This window comes from Scyliorhinus canicula, chromosome 10 (assembly GCF_902713615.1).
Source record: "Scyliorhinus canicula chromosome 10, sScyCan1.1, whole genome shotgun sequence".
NCBI classification, from domain to species: domain Eukaryota; kingdom Metazoa; phylum Chordata; class Chondrichthyes; order Carcharhiniformes; family Scyliorhinidae; genus Scyliorhinus; species Scyliorhinus canicula.
The window spans coordinates 72,994,221-73,006,796 of NC_052155.1; the positions used below are offsets into that span (position 1 = coordinate 72,994,221).

Sequence of the window (12,576 nt, forward strand, 5' to 3'; positions counted from 1 at the left end):
CACCCCCCCCACCCCCAATGCCGGAACACCCCCCCCCACCCCCAATGCCGGAACACCCCCCCCCCCCCAATGCCGGAACACCCCCTCCACCCCCAATGCAGGAACACCCCCACCCCCCAATGCCGGAACACCCCCCCCCACCCCCAATGCCGGAACACCCCCCCCCCCCCCAATGCCGGAACACCCCCCCCACCCCCCAATGCCGGAACACCCCCCCACCCCCCAATGCCGGAACACCCCCCACCCCCCAATGCCGGAAACCCCCCCACCCCCCAATGCCGGAACACCCCCCCACCCCCCAATGCCGGAACACCCCCCCCCCCACCCCCCAATGCCGGAACACCTCCCCCACCCCCCAATGCCGGAACACCCCCCCCAAATGCCGGGTCTGTCTCTCTCCTCCTCCTCCTCCAAAAAACGCCGGGTCTCACCACTTCCGCAGCTGGTGAAACTGACGCGTATCGCGTCAGTCAGCTGCTGGCCCTTCCGGGAACGGAGATTGCCAGCTTAAAAGAAGGCCCGGACGCCGGAGTCATGCACACCGCTTTTTCCCGCCGGAAATGGGCGTCACGTCGGTCCGCGGAGAATTTCGCCCCTGATTACCCTTTCATAAATCCATGCTGACTGTCTGATTATATCGCTGCTTTCCAAATGCTGTGCTATGAAATCCTTGATAGTGGACTCTAGCAAATTCCCTGCTACTGACGTTAGGCTCACGGTTCCCTGTTTTCTCTCTACCTCCCTTTTTGAATAGTGGGGTTATATTAGCTACCCTCCAATCTGTACAAACCATTCCAGCATTCAAAGAATTTTGGAAAATGACCACCAATGGATCTACTATTTCTAGGGCCACTTCCATAAGTAGTCTGGGATGAAGATTATCAGGGCCTCGAGATTCATCCGCCTTCAATCCCCAAAATTTCCCCAAAACCATTTCTTTATTAATACTAAGTTCCTTCAGCTCCTCACTGAAACTTATGCTTCTAACAACTTCCAGTACATTATTCATGTCTTCCTTTGTGAAAACAGAAGCAAAGTACAAATTTAGCTCTTCAGCCATTTCTTTGTATCCCCATTATGTATTCCCCCATTTCTGACTGCAAGGGGCCTCCATTCGTTTTTAACAATCTTCTTCTCTTTACATACCTATAGAAACTTTTACAGTCAGTTTTTATGTTCCCCGTTAGCTTACTTTCATATTGTATTTTCCATTTCTTAATCAATCCTTTGGTCTGCCTTGGGAATTTCAAACTGTTCCCAATCCTCAGTCAATTGCTTTTTTTTTGCTAATTTGTATGCCTCTTCTTTGAATCAAATATTATCACAAATTTACCTCGTAAGCCATGGTTTAGCCACTGTTCCATTTCTACCCTTGCGCCAAATAGGAATAAACAACTTTTGGAGTTCACCTATTTGTTCATTGAATGCCTGCCATTGCTTGTCCGCCGTCCTTCCTTTCAGTAACATTTCCCAATCCATTACAGCCAGCTCGTGCCTCATACCATCATAGTTACCTTTCTTGACTTCGGGACCCTAGCCTCAGAATCAATTACCTCACTATCCACCTTGATAAAGAATTTGACCATATTATGTTCACTCATCCCCAAAAGTTTTCTCACAACTAGATTGCCAACCAATCCTTTCTCATTGCGCAACACCCAGTCCAAGATGGCCTGTTCCTTTGTTGGTTCCTCAACGTATTGGTTCAGAAAACCGCCCAGTATACACTCCAGGATTTCCTCCTCATTGTACCGTGACTAGTTTGACTCACCCAATTTATATGCAGATTAAAGTCACCCATAATCACAGATGTTCCTTTATCACATCGCTGATCTCCTATCTCATGCTATTCCCAACATTACCACTATAGTTGATGGTCTGTTTACCAACCCTACAAATGGTTTTTGCCCCTTGATGTTTCTTAACACAACCCATACAGATTCCACGTCACCTGTGCTAATATCTTTACTGAATATTATATCAATATTTTCTTTACATTTTGCATTGAGTGATAAATGACAATACCACTATACCACGGACTCCCTTTGTGAAGTGAAACCAGGAATCAGGCTGCAGCTAAAATGCAAAGGCTGCCTGGCCAATCGGCCTGCACCTTTTCTCGGTGCCCAAACTACCCGGCAGCGCTGAGTCTTTCTCAGCGTGCCTCTCACATTGGCTGGCCAGCCAGCAAGCGTGAAATTGAGCTCCCACAAGACGTGCTTGTTAGGTTAAGTGGACATTCTGAATTCTCCCTCTGCGTACCTGAACAGGTGCTGGAATGTGGCAACTAGGATCTTTTCACAATAACGCCATTGCAGTGTTAATGTAAGCCTACTTGTGACAATAAAGATTATTATTATTAAAGGAAGAGGAGTGAAGGAGGACAGGCTCCCTTTTTTTACAGCATTGGCTGCCATAAAGCAGATGAGTTTAACTTTCCCGTTGAAAATAACAGGTGAGGGAAATGTTTATGTCTAAGTTAAGTAAATGGGTGTGGGATGAGGGTTCGTACATGGGTGGGGGTCGGATATTGGAGTGCAATGTGGGGGGGGTGGGACTGGGGGGGGAAGCGGGTTGGACATCAGAGTGCAGTTTGGGAGGGCATTGGACACCAGGGTGTGGAGTGGGGGGGGCGGACATCAGGGGGGGGGTGACAGAGGTCGGACACTGTGGGGCCTGGGGGGTGGGGGGGGGGGGGTCAGACACCGGATTGGGTGGGTAAAGATGTTGGACATCGGGATGGGAGGTGCTTATTGGAGGGGTGGTTGGTCATTGCAGTGGGGAGTTGGACTCTAGGGGGTTTAGACATCAGAGCGGGTTTCGGGTGTTGGACATCGGTGGGATGCAGGTTCTCTCAGGAGAGTGGGAACCGGGTGGGGTCTGCTGGGGGGATGGCAAGTGGCAATAGGAAGGGAGGGGCTGGACATCGGGGGTGTCGGTCATTGGGGTGGTGGGGGGGTTGGATATCGGGTGGGTTGTGGGGAGGTTGGACATTACGGGGTAGTTGGACACTGTGGTGGGGTGGTAGCGGTATGACAGTGGGGTGTGAGTTGGGTCTGGGGCTGGACTTCGGGTCGAGTTGGGGCAGTGAGCGTTGGGTCAGGCCGGGTCGGCTCGAATTGGGATGGGGGGCTGGAGCTGGGTCGGGGAGAATGGAGCTTGGATCGGGTCAGGGGGTCAGGTCAAGGGTTGGAGGTGGGGAATTCAGTGTGGTTGGGGGAGGGGGGAGGGAATACAATGGGGTGGTGGATTGCTTAGTTGGGGAGGATGGGTGTTCACTGGAGAATCAGGGAAGTGGGGGCATCCCATTCGGGGCATAGTCTGGCTATTTAAAATAGTTTCACTGAAGCTAGAAAAAGTTGCATTTCTTCTAACTCTTTCCTTTAAGTATTGGTGTGAAACTGGCAGAACCACCTGAAGTTTGCGATTTAAATTGTTTTAGCAGATAGTTTCCAGCACAACACAATTGCCCAGAGGAAGTTAGCGCTTCTGGACAATAGTCTCAAAAATCCTTATCCAAGAGGGATTCCCCAGCATCTATTTGGAACACTCCCCAAATCTGGGGAACCAGGAAGTTATGGGTCAATGTTTTGTGATCTCTTTTTCAATATCTCTATATATATTTGGGCAAGATTAAGTGGTGTGAAGTGGAAAACATCTCTTACTGGAGCCGCAATGGCCTTGTCCATCTGACACTCCTTCCTATAAAGTTGCAAGAACAGCTGTTTTTTTTTTTTAAAGCACATTTCTGAATGGATGTTTTCCCTTTTCGACACCTGCCATTGTTATTATATGAATCATTGGTTCTGTCCACGGTGCATACTGAGTAAATGTGCATGGAGAGAGCATAGAAGGCATGGGTCTGGCAAGGGACATGGGTTAGACATTTTAAATCTATCTTTAAAAAGGTTCCCGAATCAAGACTATGGGCAATTTACCGGGATGGGTCGTGGCCAGTAGATCCCAGGAAAGGCCTCTCCCAGGATTCCTGACAGCCGTTACGTCGCATTACGGCAGCATGGTAGCATTGTGGATAGCACAATCGCTTCACAGCTCCAGGGTCCCAGGTTCGATTCCGGCTTGGTTCGCTGTCTGTGTGGAGTCTGCACATCCTCTCCGTGTGTGCATGAGTTTCCTCCGGGTGCTCCGGTTTCCTCCCACAGTCCAAAGATGTACAGGTTAGGTGGATTGGCCATGATAAATTGCCCTTAGTGTCCAAAATTGCCCTTAGTGTCCAACATTGCCCTTAGTGTTGGGTGGGGTTACTGGGTTATGGGGATAGGGTGGAGGTGTTGACCTTGGGTAGGATGCTCTTTCCAAGAGCCGGTGCAGATTCGATGGGCCGAATGGCCTCCTTCTGCACTATAAATTCTATGTAATTAGATCTCGCGAGATATCTCGATCTGGATCCTGCCCACAATGCGGGGGAGTTTAGACTTGCATAACTAAAAGAGCTTAAAAGCTCACTGAGTGATTCTGCCGTCAGATCGAACGGCTGACTGGCATCTATTGGCCTCGCCAAGGAGACCTCAGCCAGGCACCATTTAGTACTGGTATAGGGCGAGGCTAAACGGCACTTGGGGGGTCTGCCAGGCGATCAGAGGGCCCCGTGTAGTCAGCCTCTGGCCATTTAGGCACTGCTGGTGCCACCCTGGCATCTTGGCACTGCCAGCCTAGCACCCTGGTAGTGCCACCACTGTGCCAGCCTGGCACTGCCAGGGTGCTAGGCTGGTATTCTGCCCATGCCACTGGTGCCCGACCGGTGGCGTGCAGGGAGCTCGACGACCATCCAACAGGTGAGTTAGGGCTTTGGGGGTGGTCCAGGGGCCACGTCTGGGGTTTGAGAGGAGTACCGCTCGTCGTGGCTCCTCGGTGCAGGATATGCGGCTAAGTGCGGCCTCAGCGGAGCGTTCCGGAACCGAAAAAAGCCCGAGTTCCTTTAGACATTGGGGTCGTTCCTGGCGACACGATTCCAGCGCAGAATGGACTCTGGTTTTAATTAAATCACACCCTGGCCGGGATTCTCCGAGTCCGTTCCGGGTCGGCGAATCATTGGGGGGCGCGAGAATCCCACCACGCTGCTCCGATGCCAGGCCGCTGATTCTCCGGTGACTGGAGAATCTGCGCCAATTGAGCCTGGGCGGTCGCTGCAATGCCGGTCGGGGGCCATTGAAAAAGCGGCCCCCGCGGCGATTCTCTGCGCTCGACGGGCCGAGTGCCCGTCAAGTTCTGCCGAGTCCCGCCGGCGTGGTTCACATAGTCCCACCCAGTGCGACCTCGGTGTTCTGGCTGCGGGGGATGTCCTGGTGGGGTGGGGGGTGGGATCTGACTCCGGGGGTGGCCTCCACGGTGGCCAGGCCCGCAATCAGGGGCTACCGATTGGCAGGCGCACTCATTCCATGAGGGGCATTTGTTCCTCCGCACCGGGCCCCCATAGGGCGCCACCATATTACGCGGGGGCCAGTGTGGAGGCAGAAACCACACGCATGCCGTTGCACACATGCGCGGACCCACGTCGTCCATCGTGCACTTGCGCGGATCCGCGCCGACCGTGCAGGGCCGGCCTTCAGTGCCGGAGCAACGCACAGTCCTCCGGCGCCGTTCTAGTCCCCTGAAATCCGGAGAATAATTGGGCCAGGAGGCCCGTTGACGCCACAGTACACCATTCCGGTGTTTACGCCAGCGTCAACGCTTATATTTTACAACTCCTCGAAGGGGCCATGAACCACTAGTCATAAAACTACGACAATTGCGGGTAACAATAAGATGTTGACTCCTCGCAATGGAACCAGCCAGGTCGGGAGTGCCTACTTGCATTCTGAGCCCATGTCATCAAAATTTGCTGATGCTGGGAATGGGGGCAGGAATCACATCATACAGTCCACCTCCCATTTTTAACTGGCTCCAGAGTCGGCTAGAGTCTGCAAAAAACGCCCCTCAGTGTATATTCTACACTACACTTGGGGGTCTTAGGGTTCTTGTTTAGTTGACACTTTTCGATATCGATTCTGTAACAGTAGAAATTCCAGCTCGTAATCTCTACAGTTAATTGAGATCATTTTTTTCTGACAATTAGCCTTTACTCAGCAACTTTATAGCTTGATGATCAAATTGCAATCTGGACCACAAAACCAGTTGTGAAATTCCCAGTATCTTATTTCAAATATCTTAGATGAGATTGTGTAGTTACTTTATTTTACTGAATTGACCATACATGAATTCCTACCTTATCACAGTTCTGCCAGCAATCCCTCTCTGGTGTTATTAGTTACATTTGAGAGGATGTACCAGGCAAAGTTATGAAATGTAAGTGTTATCCTATTGTTCAGCAATGAGAAAAGACTCACAGTCCACCCGGCATTAGATACAGCTCAAACTGATGCTGAGCTGGAGACAGAGTTAATCAATGAGAATCAGACATACAGCTGTTTTCAGGCTGTGGGGGATGATTTTCAGCCCTTCACTGAATGTTCATTGGACGCTGGTGAGACACGAGTGTCTGCGCCAGAGGACGGCGGGGATTATGGATATCACTCCAGCTGACCCTCTATCCCATGGAGGAGCCTGGGTGCCCCTGGGCACCAGAAAGGAAGATGAGAGATGGGTGCGCAGCTTGGAACCTTCCACCCAGGAGAGCCTGGGGGTGTACAGTCTATGTAACACCTCCAGCCCTGTGAGCAACACACCTCTCGCCCCGCACATGGAGGAGGGCAGCACTGTAGCACCCTTACAGACCAAAAGTAGGCCTGGAGTCTCAAGGTCCAGACCCCAAGGGATACTCTCAAAGGTCATCTCAAGCATCAGGGTTTGGAAGTCAGCAGACCGCCTTAAACTCAGCTGTGAATCCTGGGGATACAACTGGATGTAGCAGGTGGGTGAGGAAGAAAAAGAAACGATAGGCACCAAGTGGGCTCAGGTGAAACTAGGCAATAGTAGAGATAAGTCACCATTGTAACAGTGAACTTGCATTAAGAATCACTTTGTTCACCCATACAGGTCCTCCACAATTTCATGCCATGGAGGAATTCTCCGCAAACCGCTGGGCACACTCAGCACTTCATTCTGCGCAGTGAGAGCATGACAGCATGAGCTCTCTCCGACCTCCCACACTGATGATGCAGTAAAGCCACACAGCTGCTGACATAGAGCCCCCGCCCCACACCCCCTGAAAACAGCCATCTTGGAAGGTTCACCCCCACCCCAACATCAATGCTCATGCCTTTCATGTCTGCCAGTATTCCATAGTTATGAGGATGCCAAGGGTTAAAAACGTGTAGAGAGTCTGTCCACCTTGTCAGGAGATGGACACCGGGACCCTTGATCTCGGAGGAGGCAGTAGCAGCTGAAATGTGTCTTTCTGGGCCCCTAAACCACCCCATTCAGTGGCAGGTCATGTTCAGCTCTCTATCAAGCAGGAGTCAGACATTTCACAAGGGATAAGATGAGCATCGCACTGTCCTCTCTACAAGACTTAATCATTCTCCTGCAGCATATGGTCAGTCATTTTCGTGCCCTGCCCATGAGTGTAGCCACCATCAGAATGATGCACGGGCCCCACAGTAGTGAACGGATGTCAGACCCTATGTTGGGAGAAGACTTCACACCCTAGTCCTGGTCATCACCAAACAAGAGGATATGAAGGTGTCCCGAACCCTATGCCCCAAACGTGCCCTGGCCATTGCCCAGGGTCCTTCCTCCTCCTCCTCTGCAGGTTGGCCCTCGCTGCCCTCCTCGACATCCTTCTCCTCCGAGGAGATGTGGTGCTTCTATATCTCTTCATGTTCCAGCTGCTCTCCCCACTGCATTGCTAGGTTGTGCCGAGTGCAGCTATGATGTGGGACACCCTCTGGGGACTGTATTGGAGGGCTCGTCCTGACTGGTCCACGCACCAGAACCACATCTTGAGCAGTCCAATCGCCTGCTCAACCAAGACATGCTTTGATGCATGAGTCTCGTTGTAGCAAGGCTCCGTGTGTATTTGTGACCTTCACACTGGCATCATCAGCCACCTCCTAAGTGGGTACCTTTGTCCCCAAGGAGCATCCAGCTGCTGCCCTTCCTCAAAAATGGCTGTGGTCCATGTGCGTCCCAAAATGTGACTATCATGGATGCTCCCTGGAAAACCAACACACACCTGCATGATTCAATAATCATAGAATTTACAGTGCAGAAGGAGGCCATTCGGCCCATCGAGTCTGCACCAGCCCTTGGAAAGAGCATCCTACCCAAGCCCACATCTCCACCCTATTCCCGTAACCCCACCCAAACTTTTTGTACACGAAGGGCAATTTAGAATGGCCAATCCACCTAACCTGCACATCTTTGGACTGTGGGAGGAAACCAGAGCACCCGGAGAAAACCCACGCAGACACAGGGAGAACGTGCAGACTCCACACAGACAGTGACCCAAGCCGGGAATCGAACCTTGGAACCTGGAGCTATGAAGCAACTATGCTAACCACTGTGCTACCGTGCTGCCTGAGTGGGCTGGGGTGGGGAAGGATTTATTATTTGTGCTGATCAAGTCTTCCTTTTTAAAGGGTGCCCCAATGTCTGTGGACCTGGTCTCATTGGCTCTATCAGGTCCATCCCACCACAATGATGGCGTAAATCTGAATCTAATTTTTCAGAGTGGCTCAAAATCTGGAGTAAAAACTTGGCTGTGCAGATGGAAAGCTACACGTGGGGTTTTAGCCGGAGCCTGACACTCTGAACAAATACGGGAAAATTCCAGCCTTTGAAAAATCATGGAAAAATTCTGCCCATGAATTGTTTAGCAGTTAGCTGCACATCAAGCAGCTGACTAAGGTGAAGCTGATGAAAATCATTGCCATGAATTCAGGAATGCACACTTCTAAACTAAAATAGTTTTCTTACTCCTGAAATCTACAGAAGTATAGAATTAATTATTTGTAGCAAAATAGTGAATATCGAGTGAAATCTGCTGTGTTCATCTTTTGCTCTTGCACAAGATTTACTTTTAAATAAAGCTGTTTGTAACCAAAGTTGCATATTCTGATTGAGTAGCAGCCATTCAGTGACGCGAAAGCAAAGAAAATGGCTGAAATTTCAGTCTGGATTTTCATCCACAACACAGGTGGCCGGAGTCAGAAAAACTCCCAACTCAGCCTGCCAACCACAAGAGAAAGAGCCCACAAAGATGGAATCTTCATTGCTGGGGGCTGGAGTTGGACCAGCTGATCTGGGAACAAAATTGTAGGCAATCACAGGAACTGCTAGGTGGCCAGAGTTGGTTGTTTAAAACACCCTCCTCAGGGCTGTGGAACTTTGACACAGTTGAAATCACAAAGTCCCTCCAGCCCTCAGCCCTTACAACTCCTCACTCTCCAAAAACTCCCCATTTCCCATGTATGCCACCTCATGCCTCCCCCTCCACCCGCATGACTCCTCATGTCCCCATGCCAAGTTTAGCCTTTCTACCCACCTCCTATGGGCCATTGTGCCCCCAATGTCAAGCCCTACTTGTCCATCCATTCTCTATGACCCCTTAAGCCCTCTATATCTAACTGTGACACTTCCATGTCCATTGACCCACTAGGCATTGTCTAGAACCAATTAACCATATAATGTATAGTGGTCATTGTGAAAAAATTACAAAAATGTAATTAATTCATGTTGAAAACTAACTAATCAGTGTCAATCATTCAGACTCTTTAAAGTATCAATAACAAAAAACACAAATACTTGAGACCACTTAGCTTATGTAAACAAATATTGTGAAAGTGAAAGCAGAGATCAGAGAGCCTAAGCTGTAACTCACTTCCTGATTCCCCAAAGCCAGTCCACCATCTATAAGGCTTACATTAGGCATGTGATGGAATACACCCCATGTGACTGGATGAGTACAGCTCCAACAACACTCAACATGATAGATACCATCCAGGACAAAGCAGCCTGCTTGATTGGCACCCAGGGCCGGCTCAAGGCACCGGCAACTTGGGCAGTCGCCCTGGGCGCCATGTGCTAGGGGGCGCCAGACTCGGGTCCCGCGCATGCGCAGTTGGGCCGGTGCCAACCAGCGCATGCGCGGTGGCCGCCCTCCCCCGCTGTGGCCGCCCTCCCCCAGGGGAATGGGACAGTTCAGCGCCGACGTTTCAGCGCTGCCGTTTCAGCGCCTGGACGTTTCAGCGTCAAAAATTTCAGCGCTGCCGTTTCAGCGCCAAAAATTTCAGCTGGCCAGCGCTCATTCATTCACAGGTCACTTTACAAGCGCAACGAGATTAACAGGGGAGCCAAAAAGCTGCAGTGCAAAGGTGGTGACACAGGTATACTTAGTTATAACACTTAGTTATTTGGCCTTTTTTTGGAGTTTTATTACTGTGTGCTAAGTGGTGTGCAGAACCCAGATACAGAAGCCTCACCCCCAAGGTCTGCTTAAATGTCATGTCTGATGCTTTTAAAATTTGCTTCTCTTTAAACATGGGGATAAAAATCCCATGCTCTTTAAACATAGGGGAGAAAAAGCTGAAACTGTCAGTGAGAGTTTTGAAAAACCCTCCGTTGAACTACATGTCATCTGGTGTAGGTTAGAAAACAATTTACCATCTGCTCATGCGGTTTCAATAATCAATAATCAATTATCACTCCCCCAAGGACTATTATTATGACTGCATCCCGCTCCTTTTTATTCTTTTCGTCTCTCTTGAGGGTGTTATTTCTAATCATGGTGCACTCTGTTGGCCGGGTTAGTTTCCCGGGGTCCCCCTGGCTGGGGCTGGCCCCCCCCCCGCGGGTCCGCCCCCCCCCGCGGGTCCGCCCGCCCCCCCCGCGGGTCCGCCCCCCCGCGGGTCTGCCCCCCCCCCCGCGGGTCTGCCCCCCCCCCCGCGGGTCCGCCCCTCCCCCAGCGGGTCCGCCCCCCCCCCGCGGGTCCGCCCCCCCCCCGCGGGTCCGCCCCCCGCCCAGGCCCCCCCCAGGCCCCGCCCCCCCCTCCCAGGCCCCCCCCCTCCCAGGCCCCCCCTCCCAGGCCCCACCCCCCCCCTCCCAGGCCCCGCCCCCCTCCCAGGCCTCCCCTCCCAGGCCCCGCCCCCCCTCCCAGGCCCCGCCCCCCCCCCTCCCCAAGGGCGCCGACGTTCAGCTTGCCCGGGGCGCCACCAACCCTAGGGCCGGCGCTGTTGGCACCCCACCACCACTTTCGACATTTACTGCCGGCACACTGCACAGTGGCAGCAGTGTGTACCATCTATAAAATGGTCTGCAGGAACTCCTTTAACAGGAGTTAAATCCAAATCTGTGAGCTATATCGCCTAAAAGGACAAAAGCAACAGAAGCACTAATCATAGTATCATAAAATTAACAGGAAAAGGCCACTTGGCCAATTACGCCTGCACTGACTAAAAATTGAACCTTCCAACCTAATCTCAGTTTCCAGTATTTCATGCATAGCTCTGCAGATTGAGGTGTATCCTTTTAAATGAGTTCAGGATTTCTCCCTTTCGTACCCTTTCAGATCAACACAACTTTCTGGGTTAACAAATGTTTCCAAATCTTTCCTCTAATCTTGCTACCAATCACTGTAAATTTATGCCTCCTAGTCACTGATCTCTCTGCTGAAGTAAATAGGCCCTTCCCTTCCATTCGATTCAGGCCTCTCACAGTGTTGCTGCCCTTCTGCCTCCTCTTTTCCAAGAAGAACAACCTAAGCCTATCCAACCTTTCCTCATTGCAGCAATTTTCCAGTCATGGCAACATCTTCGTAAATCTCCTCTGTACCCTCTCTAAAACAATTACATCCTTTCTGTAATGAGTTGACAAGAACTGCACACATGAACATCACCACCTGCAAGTTTCCCTCCAAGCCACACATGACCCTGACTTAGAACTATAACAATGTTCCTTCACGGTCTCTGGGTCAAAATCCTGGAACTCCTGGTACAGTGGATGTACCAACACCACAGAATCTGTGGTGGCTCAAGAAGGCAGCTCACCACCACCTTCTCGAGGGCAATTAGGGATGGGCAATAAATGTTGGCCTAGCCAGTGACACACACATCCCGCAAACAATTTTTTTTGAAAGGACATCCTCTTTATGCAGTGCAGTTCTACTACTCTACTTATTGTCCAATTTCAACTTTTTTTTTAGCTAAAAGTTTGATCATCAGTTTGATCAGAGGAGCACATGGGAAGTAAACAACCACAAAGGAGCAGAAGAGAACAAGGAGTCGGGGAACCCAGACAAAGGTAATTAGCTTTTCATTACTCGAGGAAAGATTGTCCAAAAATGTAAGCTGTGTTTGGAAATTGAAATTATTGTTATATTACTGAAAATTCAATCTGTGTGAAAAGCAAAACGCCAATAAAAATCTGAATTAAACAGTAAAACTACTATGATACTTCAGTGCCTAAAGCATGCTTTTATGTAGATCTGGCTCAACTAATGGCCTTCCACAAATTTGCTTATGTAAGATCAGAGCACAGTACTGGACCTTAATATAACCATAGCATCAGCATAATAACACCTGCGCGCACAAGTGCAGCATATCTACCTTGAATGTTTATTAGATGACTGGAAAATATGTACCAGATAATGGGCACTGTGCACACGAGTACACTTTGGAA

At 50.5% G+C, this 12,576-nt stretch overlaps 1 protein-coding gene across 11 annotated transcripts in view; it reads left to right on the top strand.

The window, feature by feature from the left end:
* dlgap1a (discs, large (Drosophila) homolog-associated protein 1a) overlaps positions 1-12,576 on the top strand; it is a 1,116,163-nt gene that overhangs the window by 652,928 nt on the left and 450,659 nt on the right. For all 11 annotated transcript variants that reach the window (XM_038809179.1, XM_038809170.1, XM_038809173.1 and 8 more), the window contains one exon: positions 12,101-12,198. The gene's annotated coding sequence lies outside the window, so the exon portion shown is untranslated. The remainder of the gene's footprint in view (positions 1-12,100; positions 12,199-12,576) is intronic.